A 12,478-nucleotide genomic window follows, 5' to 3' on the forward strand; every position below is an offset into this window, starting at 1 on the left:
GTTTTCTTTGGAGGTGGAGAGAAAATCTAGATTAGCATCCAGCAGCGAGGAGGTGAACTGGAGCAGTGACTGGAAATAAAAATCATAGTGGAGGAAGAATGCTGATAAGAGCTGATGTTTTCTTTTGGTATTTGTGGGGGAATTGGTGAATTCTATTCATTATGTTTATGACTATGACTCCCGCTCACACAAGAAAGTAGTGTAACTTTATGGTTATTTGCATATGGATTAAAGTATACCAGTGACAAGTCTTAATGGGATCACACATTAAATTGTTTAATCCAATTTAGGATGAATTTAGTGTTTTAATGTCAAGTTTTACCAGTACAAAAAAAAGAGTAATTTCAGCTGAGAGCAGGACGCAGCTTAAAAAATGTATTTTTCTACTTATGTTGCCTATCCCTGAGCTCTAAATTAGCCATAGTTTAATTACTACTAAACGGTGTCTATTGTAAGTGAAGATGCAGGAGGTGAATTATTATATTGTTGAATGAACCAGCATGCCATAAATGATCAAAGTGACAAACAAAGTCACTTTGAAACAATCTTAGATCACATTAGGACATCATAACAAGACTAAATAAAATAGATAGTATTGCTCTTTTGAGAAAAAATAAGGTACGGTCAATTGGTTCCAGGCCTGATTGAGCACAAAACAACTGTTAACAACATTTAAAGTTTTTTTTAAGTAACATGAAGTAACACCCAAATAGTCACCTTTACACTGGTGTGTTCTTTTGTCAGGGTCCAGTGGCATAGAATCCAAGACGACTGGGGGACCCTTTTCTGCTGCAGCCTTCTTCCGCCATCGCAGTCGTTGTGGTAGTTCTTAAATCTACCGTCTTCCGCCTGCTCTGCCGTTGAGGTCTTCACCGTATCCCTGGCTAGGGGGCAGTCAGGTACTAGGTTTTTGCCAAGGGCCACCTGGGGTAACAGTAGTAAAGGGGTTAACCTCCTAGTGTCCCAAGACCCCATAGAGGAGCATCCACTGCCGGATGCCCAGGACTCAATCTGATATATGCAATAAATCACAAAGCTTTATAATTTTGTTGTAAAAATTTCATTTCGCGTCTGTCCCTGACACTTGCATTTCAGGCTGGCCGCTCTGGAAACACTCTGTGGAAACGCTCCCCACCCACACTGCTTGGTGCCTCGTCTGAGCTGCTGTGACTTAGATTACCATAGTAATTTAGTTAGATTACCATAATAACTAGTACATCATGCAAAAGCGCAGATTCCAACCATTGAAATACTTTTGTATCGTTCGAGACTTACGGTCATTAGAAAACAACACTGCACATCATAATGGCAGCTACAGTTTCCATCTTAAAGATCTAAAAAAAAATATTTGGGAATGTCCAGCGGGCCTCATGTGCTCTGCTTTAACCTCTAGCCGTGTATAGAGAGAGTATGGTCAGATAACCTCTTAAATGATTGCTCCAAAGCCCCTCACGTGACCACAGGGCGCCATGTTTGGGACCAACTCTGAAAGCGACTTGTCCATACTCTCTCTATACACGGCTCTGAACAATGGGCTCGGCCCTATGGTTAAAAAAAAACATTGCTCGAGTACACACGTTCCCAAACCTCTTGTGGAGAAAGCGGAAGAAACCAATTGGCATAAAGTAATAGAATAAAACACCCGGAGGTGTATAATAATTAATATAATAGTCAAGCAAATAACTTGACAAATGCTAGATTTTGGAGTTTTTATTCCACATGGCAGTCCTGCAGCACTTTTGGAGGTGATGCATAAATACTCTCACACTTCCTGATGTCTCATCAGCCTGTTCGGGCCCCCCTGGGGTCTCTGTTTGTGTGTGGAAAGGAGTTTTAGAAGATAAAGACAATTAGTAAACACTTGGGTGGGTTTGATTTGAATTCTCTCCAAAATTGACAGTTTTGCCTGAAGGAGGTGGGCTTTGCTCCAATTTCCCCCGCAGGAAAGCAGGCAGGACTCAATAGTCTGACAAGAATGAGCCAACATGTCAGACTAAAAGCTTCCATCGTGGAACAATGGCAGGAAGAGGTGGGGAGGATGGCTCACATCTCTCCCACTACACAATGTTTCCTTGCGGGCTGCGGCATTTTTCATTTTTCACAATTAAAAAGGTCACGATGGCAAGAAATGTGTGTAAATATACAATAAAACATTTTGACTTTGGATTTGGATTAATTTATAGAATTAAATATACGACATAGAGTCATTTGCTACCCTCATTAGGGTCACAGGTGAGCTGCACCCTGGATAAATCGGGGAAGAATTTTATATGGAGGCCCCAAAACCTATTACTAGTTTTTTCACACCTGAGTATTAGATAAGCCTCCTCTCTTCCTGTTTTTAAATCTCTCTTAAAAACATACTTTTATTCCATGGCTTTTAACACTGAGTGATGTCCATCCTGCAATGGCGCCCCATAATACACCTGCTGTGAACCTGTTTTTATGTTTTTATGTTTTTATTTATTCTATTTTATTTTTTATTTTTTTTATCGTGTTCTGTTTGTGTTGTGTTGTGTTTGCTCGGTACTCGTATTATCTTTTAACCTGCCCATTGTACAGCACTTTGGCTACCCCTGTGGTAAATTTTAAATGTGCTTTATAAATAAAGTTGATTTGATTTGATTTGATTTTATTTCATTTGCAGGGACAAACCAGGAACTTCTAGACCCCCATATACAAAACTCCTAAAGCAGGGGTGCTCACACTTTTTCTGCAGGCGAGCTACTTTTCAATTGATCAAGTCGTGGGGATCTACCTCATTCATATATATAATTTATATTTACTTATTTATGAAACATATGTTTTTGTTAACAAGTTAAAGGTGTTTAATGATAATACAAGCATGTTTAACACATATAGTTAATATTGTTAAGTTAAAGGTGTTTAAAGATAATGCAAACATGTTTAACACATATAGTTAATATTGTTAACAAGTTAAAGAGGTTTAGTGATAATGCAAGCATGTTTAACACATATAGTTAATATTGTTAATAAATTAAAGGTGTTTAATGATAATACAAGAATGTTTAACACATAGTTAATATTGTTAACAAGTTAAAGGTGTTTAAAGATAATACAAGCATGTTTAACACGTATAGTTAATATTGGTAATAAGTTAAAGGTGTTTAAAGATAATACAAGCATGTTTAACACATATAGTTAATATTGTTAATAAGTTAAAAGTGTTTAGAGATAATACAAGCATGTTTAACACATATAGTTAATATTGTTAATAAGTTAAAAGTGTTTAGAGATAATACAAGCATGTTTAACACATATAGATTCATTTCTTTCATGAAGACAAGAATATAAGTTAGTGTATTACCTGATTGTGATGACTTGCATTGATTGGAATCAGACAGTAGTGCTGATAAGGTCCGCATTTTCGAATGGAGGAGAAAAAAAGTCCTCCTTTCTGTCCAATACCACATGAAAGTGGTTGGTTTTTGGCATTTTATTTATCCAGCTTCCGTACTCCTTTGTATACACTTTACAAGAAATACATTGTCGGCAAACTCCGTAGCTTGCTAGCTTGTGCACGCCAGCTTTCTGAGACTCTTATTTTGGTAGCGCAGGCAGGATGAAGTAGCGCTTTTATTGTGCAACTGTGCAGTCGGTCTTTGGAGTTTTGACGACAGATACGGCGCCAGAGTCTGTTGAAATAAAGTGTTTCTCGCCTTCCAGTCGGTAATTTTAATGAGCTGGCAGCAGCCAGCGTCATCTCAGAAGACCCTCGGGTGCCGTGAATGTCAATCAAGTGACGAAAGTGACGTCATAGTGAAGATTTATGATCGCTCATTTTTAGGACTATTTTTTTAATGGCTGGCTGGTGATCGACTTACACACCCTCCGAGATCGACCGGTAGATCGCGATCGACGTAATGAGCACCCCTGTTAAAGGGTCCCCCATTCCACCCTAAACCCAACATCGCCACCCCATACACACGCTTGTTGAAAAACTCCTTATTGCATGGATTTGGCAGAGCCCAGCTTTTTAAAACACATGTAAAAACCTTAATTAGGTTTTTGACTTGTTAAAGATAGGATTAACTTATCTAGAACATACTTAGAAAAAAAACCTTGAATAAATATACTGTATATATACAGTACAGGCTAAAAGTTTGGACAACCTTCTCATTCAATGCGTTTTCTTTATTTGCATGACTATTTACATTGTCGATTGTCACTGAAGGCATCAAAACAATGAATGAACACACGTGGAGTTATGTACTTAACAAAAAAAAGGTGGATGTGGAGAGGGGTGTGGCCTGCGGGCCTTCCGCGGAACGAGGTGTGCAAGGACCGGCCTCAAAGACAGCGACAAGTGAGTGGATGGCCAAGGTGGGCCTTGTTATCTAATCACCTGTCTCCTTTATTAGCAGAAGCCGGAACGAGACACGGGGTTGTAGTTGGAGTGGGAACCAGAGAGAGAGAGAGAGACAGACTCAGAAAAAGAAATTTTGCTGGAAAGCAAAAGCCTTGCACTATTTATGAAAATAAAACAGTGTTGTACCCTGAAATCCGGGCTCTTGTGGCAGTGTGTGGTGGTCCGAGGAACCCACTAGAGGTCAACCTTTACAGTGAAATAACTGAAAACATGTTTTATGTTCTAGTTTCTTCAAAATAGCCACCCTTTGCTCTGATTACCTTTTCGCACACTCTTGGCATTCTCTCGATGAGCTTCAAGAGGTAGTCACCTGAAATGGTTTTCACTTCATAGTAATAGTCTACAATGTAAATAGTCATGAAAATAAAGAAAACGCATTGAAATGAGAAGGTGTGTCCAAACTTTTGGCCTTATATATGTATGTGTGTGTGTGTGTGTGTGTGTGTGTACTTTTTTTGCCAACAAATTCAATACAAAGTAACCAGAATATGAACAATCACATAACCATTATTATATGTCATTATTCACTTAAATATGATTATAAATATGCCAACTTTCCCTTTCCAGTCACCCCCTGTCTATAAAACCCGCAGTATTGGTTATAGCTTTAATCGAGGGTCTTTGAACGCACCACCAGGGCGGTAACTATAGGAATTGACCAATACCGAGGTCAAATATTGATTGTCCAAGAGGAACTTTGAAAGGCTGAAATCATGATACCATATCAATTATATTACCTTCGGAAACACAATGAATTTCCAGAATAATAAAATCTTTAATTGAGCTATATCTATCACTCATCTAACATATTTGATCATCAGCATCATTTTGTAACAGTCCATTTTTTTAATAATATCTTGAAGTTCAGCGTTTTAAACTATTTTAACATCATTAAAACATACATTTAAAAATAAACATACCGAAATTTCAACCACGACCAGGGTTCCAGCCCAAGATATTCAGCTTTGCACTGCAAGTACTAATTACGCCGGCCACGGAGCCACCGGAAGTGACGGAGGAAATTTTGCTTTCATATTTTAATCAGTAACAGAGCATGACCTGGCCGGGAATACATTTGGGCTAAGATATTGTATGAAGCGCCTTGTCATTCATTAAATTACACTTTAATGTGCTTCTTCGTGCAAAACGAGGCTCTTTACGGGTTGTTCTGCCCTACGTACAGAGCGTGATGTGCGTATAGGGAGAAAATATGTTAACTCCACACAGACATGTCCTGACACAGATTAAAACTCTATCTGCTGACCACTAGGCCACCAGATGTGTATTCGCCAACGTTAATTCTGCCTGTTCACCATTTGACTACATACACCAAAAAACAACAACAAAATGTTTTTAAATATTAGAAAAGTATAAGGAGAAATTGCGTCTGAATGAAATACTAAAACGCTAACCGTTAGCCAGATAAAGTTTATTTGTGAAATGTACTAGTTGCATATATGTGAAATGAGCTAAGTCCACCTAACCCGGTAGACGAGAGGGTAGCTTCCCTCCGCCTTCGGGTGGGGGGACGGGTCCTGACTGTTGTTTGCGTTTACGCGCCAAACGGCAGCTCAGAGTACCCACCTTTTTTGGATTCACTCGAGGGAGTACTGGAGAGTGCTCCCCCGGGTGATTCCCTCGTTCTACTGGGGGACTTCAACGCTCATGTTGGCAGCGACAGTGAAACCTGGAGAGGTGTGATTGGGAAGAATGGCCGCCCGGATCTGAACCCGAGTGGTGTTCTGTTATTGGACTTTTGTGCTCGTCACAGATTGTCGATAACAAACACCATGTTCAAACATAAGGGTGTCCATATGTCAGAATCAGAATCAGCTTTATTGTCATTACGCAAGGTAACGAGATTGAGGCCATTCCATACAGTGCGATGTGTGCATGCTAGAAAAACAATGTGCAAATATATAAAAATTTAAAAAATGTAGAAGTGCAATGAATATGGTGTGAAATGAATATATACATGAAAAAACAAAACAAAAACAGGGTGGTTGGTGGAATGGGTTATTGCACCGAAGAGAAGGCAGTTATGAGGGACAATGGGGCAGTCCGTTCAGGATGGTTATGGCCCTGGGGAAGAAGCTGTTCTTTAGCCTGTTTGTTTTGGTTTTAATGCACCTGTGTGCACTTGGCACCAGGACACCCTAGGCCGCAGTTCCATGATCGACTTTGTAGTTGTGTCATCGGATTTGCGGTCTCATGTTTTGGACACTCGGGTGAAGAGAGGGGCGGAGCTTTCTACCGATCACCACCTGGTGGTGAGTTGGCTGCGATGGTGGGGGAGGATGCCGGACAGACCTGGCAGGCCCAAACGCATTGTGAGGGTTTGCTGGGAACGCCTGGCAGAGTCTCCTGTCAGAGAGAGTTTCAATTCCCACCTCCGGAAGAACTTTGAACATGTCACGAGGGAGGTGCTGGACATTGAGTCCGAGTGGACGATGTTCCGTACCTCTGTTGTCAAGGCGGCCGATTGGAGCTGTGGCCGCAAGGTAGTTGGTGCCTGTCGTGGCGGTAATCCTAGAACCCGTTGGTGGACGCCGGCGGTGAGGGATGCCGTCAGGCTGAAGAAGGAGTCCTATCGGGTTCTTTTGGCTCATGGGACTCCTGAGGCAGCAGACAGGTACCGACAGGCCAAGCGGTGTGCGGCTTCAGCGGTCGCGGAGGCAAAAACTTGGACATGGGAGGAGTTCGGGGAGGCCATGGAAAAAGACTTCCGGACGGCTTCGAAGCAATTCTGGACCACCATCCGCCGCCTCAGGAAGGGGAAGCAGTGCAGTGTCAACACCGTGTATGGTGGGGATGGTGCTCTGCTGACCTCGACTGCGGATGTTGTGGATGGGGAGGGAATACTTCGAAGACCTCCTCAATCCTACCAGCACGTCTTCCTATGAGGAAGCAGGGCCTGGGGAATCTGTGGTGGGCTCTCCTATTTCTGGGGCTGAGGCTGCCGAGGTAGTTAAAAAGCTCCTCGGTGGCAAGGCCCCGGGGGTGGATGAGATCCGCCCGGAGTTCCTTAAGGCTCTGGATGTTGTGGGGTTGTCTTGGTTGACAAGACTCTGCAACATCGCGTGGACATCGGGGGCGGTACCTCTGGATTGGCAGACCGGGGTGGTGGTTCCTCTCTTTAAGAAGGGGAACCGGAGGGTGTGTTCCAACTATCGTGGGATCACACTCCTCAGCCTTCCCGGTAAGGTCTATTCAGGTGTACTGGAGAGGAGGCTACGCCGGATAGTCGAACCTCGGATTCAGGAGGAACAGTGTGGTTTTCGTCCTGGTCGTGGAACTGTGGACCAGCTCTATACTCTCGGCAGGGTCCTTGAGGGTGCATGGGAGTTTGCCCAACCAGTCTACATGTGCTTTGTGGACTTGGAGAAGGCATTCGACCGTGTACCCCGGGAAGTCCTGTGGGGAGTGCTCAGAGAGTATGGGGTAACGGACTGTCTTATTGTGGCAGTTCGCTCCCTGTATAATCAGTGCCAGAGCTTGGTCCGCATTGCCGGCAGTAAGTCGGACACGTTTCCAGTGAGGGTTGGACTCCGCCAAGGCTGCCCTTTGTCACCGATTCTGTTCATAACCTTTATGGACAGAATTTCTAGGCGCAGTCAGGGCGTTGAGGGGATCTGGTTTGGTGGCTGCAGGATTAGGTCTCTGCTATTTGCAGATGATGTGGTCCTGATGGCTTCCTCTGGCCAAGATCTTCAGCTCTCGCTGGATCGGTTCGCAGCCTAGTGTGAAGCGACTGGGATGGGAATCAGCACCTCCAAGTCCGAGTCCATGGTTCTCTCCCGGAAAAGGGTGGAGTGCCATCTCCGGGTTGGGGAGGAGATCTTGCCCCAAGTGGAGGAGTTCAAGTACCTCGGAGTCTTGTTCACGAGTGGGGGAAGAGTGGATCGTGAGATCGACAGGCGGATCGGTGCGACGTCTTCAGTAATGCGGACGCTGTATCGATCCGTTGTGGTGAAGAAGGAGCTGAGCCGGAAGGCAAAGCTCTCGATTTACCGGTCGATCTACGTTCCCATCCTCACCTATGTTCATGAGCTTTGGGTCATGACCGAAAGGACAAGATCACGGGTACAAGCGGCCGAAATGAGTTTCCTCCGCCGAGTGACGGGGCTCTCCCTTAGAGATAGGGTGAGAAGCTCTGTCATTCGGGGGGAGCTCAAAGTAAAGCCGCTGCTCCTCCACATCGAGAGGAGCCAGATGAGGTGGTTCGGGCATCTAGTCAGGATGCCACCCGAACGCCTCCCTAGGAAGGTGTTTCGGGCACGTCCGACCGGTAGGAGGCCACGGGGAAGACCCAGGACACGCTGGGAAGACTATCTCTCCCGGCTGGCCTGGGAACGCCTCGGTATCCCCCGGGAGGAGCTGGACGAAGTGGCTGGGGAGAGGGAAGTCTGGGCTTCCTTGCTTAAGCTGCTGCCCCCGCGACCCGACCTCGGATAAGCGGAAGAAGATGGATGGATGGATGGATGGAGCTAAGAATATTTTTTTTTAAAGCTAGCATTACAATGTTAGCATGTGTCAATTACCAACATATTACTCTAAAGGTGAATAACGGCAAAAATAGCTAAAAAGCTAGCATGCTAATGTTAGCATTGGTCAAGTAACAAAATATTTGACTCTGAGGTGTATGCCTAAAAATATTGCTAAAAAAAAAAGTTACCGTGCTAAAAATTGACTAACAACGAGCAACAAATTTGATATCTACAAAATTTGGAAGCTTGAAAGTTTGCCGATTAATTTTCCAGAGGAAAATTGCTTAAATTTTTGGAACCTCAAAAGTGTATTTTAATGTCCAGGATGAGTGAAATGGTTTGAATTGGTTGAGAAATGTACAAAATGTGGGTTTTTGAAAAATTGTCCAAACGTCCACGCATGGGGGAAAAAATCTGGAAGATGTGGAATTCCTGTAAATGCGGGAATTTGGGGAATACAAAAAAATTGAGCAATACATTTTGAAATTGGAATGGTTTGAATTAGAGGAAAGATGTGGGTGTGTGTGTGTGTATATATATATATATATATATATATATATATATATATATATATACTGTATATATATATACATGTGTATGTGTATATATATATATATATATATATATATATATATATATATATATATACATATATACATATATATGTATATATATATATATATATATATATATATATATATATATATACATATATACATATATATGTATATATATATATATATATATATATATATATATATACATATACACGTATATATGTATATATGTGTGTGTATATATATACATATATATATGTATATATGTGTGTGTGTGTGTATATATATACATATATGTATATATGTGTGTGTGTGTATATATATATATATATATATATATATATATATATATATATATACACACACACACATATATACATATATATTCCGAGCGCAATGATGTCACATTATCGATGGGAAAATCAATTTTTAGATACAATGATTTGCCTGAGTGGCCAGGAGACATTGAGCATACAAGCGGCAGAAAATGGATTTGAAAGGACAGATTTAAAAAAAATAAAATAAATAAAATAAAAAATAAAAAAATAAATAAATAAAAAATATATATATATATATATATATATATATATATATATATATATATATATATATATATATATATATATATATATATATATATATACTTTTTTTTTTTTTTTTTTTTTTTTTTTTTTTTAAACTTGGGACTTCCCGTGGGCCGTATTTTGGACGCTGGCAGGCGGCATCTGGCCCGTGGGCCGTACTTTGGGGACCCATGCTATACAGTATGTGCGAATGCTCACACTTAGCACGATAGCCAGATAATGTCAAGTAGTAAGAAATACGACGGACAGGTGCATAACTGTGAAAATTAGCTTTAAAAAAAGGCAGCATGCTACCTCTAGCATGCGTCAATTAACAATGTCTCTGAGGTGTATAACTGCAAAATTAGCTAGAAAGCTAGCATGCTAATGTTAGCATGGGTCACGTAACAAAATATTGGACTCCGATTAGTATACATAAAAAATTTGGACTCCGATTAGTATACATAAAAAATTTGCCAAAAAAAAAAAGTTTGCATGATAACAATTGATTAACATTATTAGCATCAAGCAAAATCCTGAGAAATGCGGGATTTTGTAAAACCTTTAAAAAAAAGAAAAGGTTTTAATGTCTAGGACAAATAAAATGGTTTGAATCGGTTGAGAAATGTGCGAAGTATGGATTTTTGAATTTTTTTAAATTTATTATAAATGAGAAAAAAAATCTGAAAAATGTGGACATCCAATAATGGTTATTGTTCCTCAGCATTCACACAATCATATATTGTAGTAAATATTTACTTACCAGGCTTTACGTGACGTCATGTCGGGATATTGTGTCCAGTCAGTGGTGACACGATCATGACTGACACCTTTTTCATGGCATTGAAGCAACAAGGGTGGCTGTATCGCCAGCCAATGACAGCGCAGGGAGGCGGGACATACACAAAGCGGCAAATCACAAAGCAAGGTAACCTCTGTTAAATTTCAAAATTAGGTTGTTTTTTTTCAAACTATTTCAGCGACAGAAGACAAAGTTGAACCACGTCGTCTTTGTTGTCACTTAGGTGTAAAAAGAAGTTAACAACCCACCATAGCTTTGACTGCATATATCAGGGGTGTCAAACGTACAGGTTTTATCAGGCCCGCAGGATGAGTTTGCTAAGTATAAAAATGAGCCAAAATCGTTGAATGAAAGAAACTGCAGTTCTAAATGTGTCCACAAGATGTCACAGTAGCAATTATTTGTATCTTTGTAGATGATGCTACATATGTAAAATAAAAATATACCACGTTAGTGCACCAGTCGCGGAAAATGAGCCAACTACATAAATAACATCCTGTAATTTGATTTTGATATTATTTTTTTATCTTGATAGATTGAAAATTAACACCAATGAGTTGACTGATAAACATAATTTATTCAGAAAGTGTAAATAACAAATAAAGATAGAATACTATTAACCGCAACATGCAAGTGTAAAAAAAAAAAAACATTATGATTTGTACATTTTCAGAATGTGTTAGTTCTATTTTCAAACAAAGAAAACAATCTGAAGTTGTCTTTATTTTTAAGTTATCGTGCCGTGATTTTACCAGTCCGGCCCACTTGGGAGTAGATTTTTCTCCATGTGGCCCCCGATCTAAAATTGGTTTGACACCCCTGGCATATATAATTCCTCTTCTCCTCTTAAGTCTTCTGTTTCCCTAACAACCCTCTTCCCCACATGAAAGTGAAACATTAATGCAGAGTTAATATTTCCATGTTCTTGTTCTCAAATTTCTATTACTCTCCACTGTTCACGTGTGCGACATGTGATTGTGCTGCAAACACTAGAGAAAAAGGTCACTTAATATTCTTAATTGCATCCATTCCTTAGACAGCGGTTTAAATAGGGTGTGCAGTCCCCATTCTGTTGCTGTTACCAAAATATTATCATAAATATGCATCACGCACAGTTCCTATTTGAGCACAGTGACAGACCATAGAGAATTGAATAAATGCTAATGTGTCCAGCAGCTCTTCCGCTAGTTAGCGGCTCTCATTCATGCTCCTCTTTTTAGCTCTTTTGGGACATGACCTGCACAAAAAAACACAACAGGCATGAAAATATGCAAGGAGAGAGGAAATACGGTGTTGTTTTTGCATTAAGACCATAACATTTCCAGGTAGATCTAATTCTTTTGTGGCCATTCTCTGCCGGCAGCTCAGTTACAATCCATCATTTCCATTGTTTTAAAACAACGATGACTAAGTGACAGGTTTTTTTTTGCTTGTTTAGGACTATTGTCAAATAAAAGCTGCGTGTATGACTTGACTAAATGAACTCTGCAGTTATAAGGGAAGGGAAGAAAGCCAAATAAGGGCGAAGAACATTTCAAGCCTGTGGCAACTCAAAGAAATTACTTATCTTCCTTCAGTACAGGTGGGACAAAAATGTCCTGAGCAGGTGGAACAAAAGTTAATAAAATGCCACAAAAAAAAAAAGACTAAATAATTTAGCTTGTACTAAAAATAAGACA

This window comes from Nerophis lumbriciformis, linkage group LG04 (assembly GCF_033978685.3).
Source record: "Nerophis lumbriciformis linkage group LG04, RoL_Nlum_v2.1, whole genome shotgun sequence".
Taxonomy (NCBI): domain Eukaryota; kingdom Metazoa; phylum Chordata; class Actinopteri; order Syngnathiformes; family Syngnathidae; genus Nerophis; species Nerophis lumbriciformis.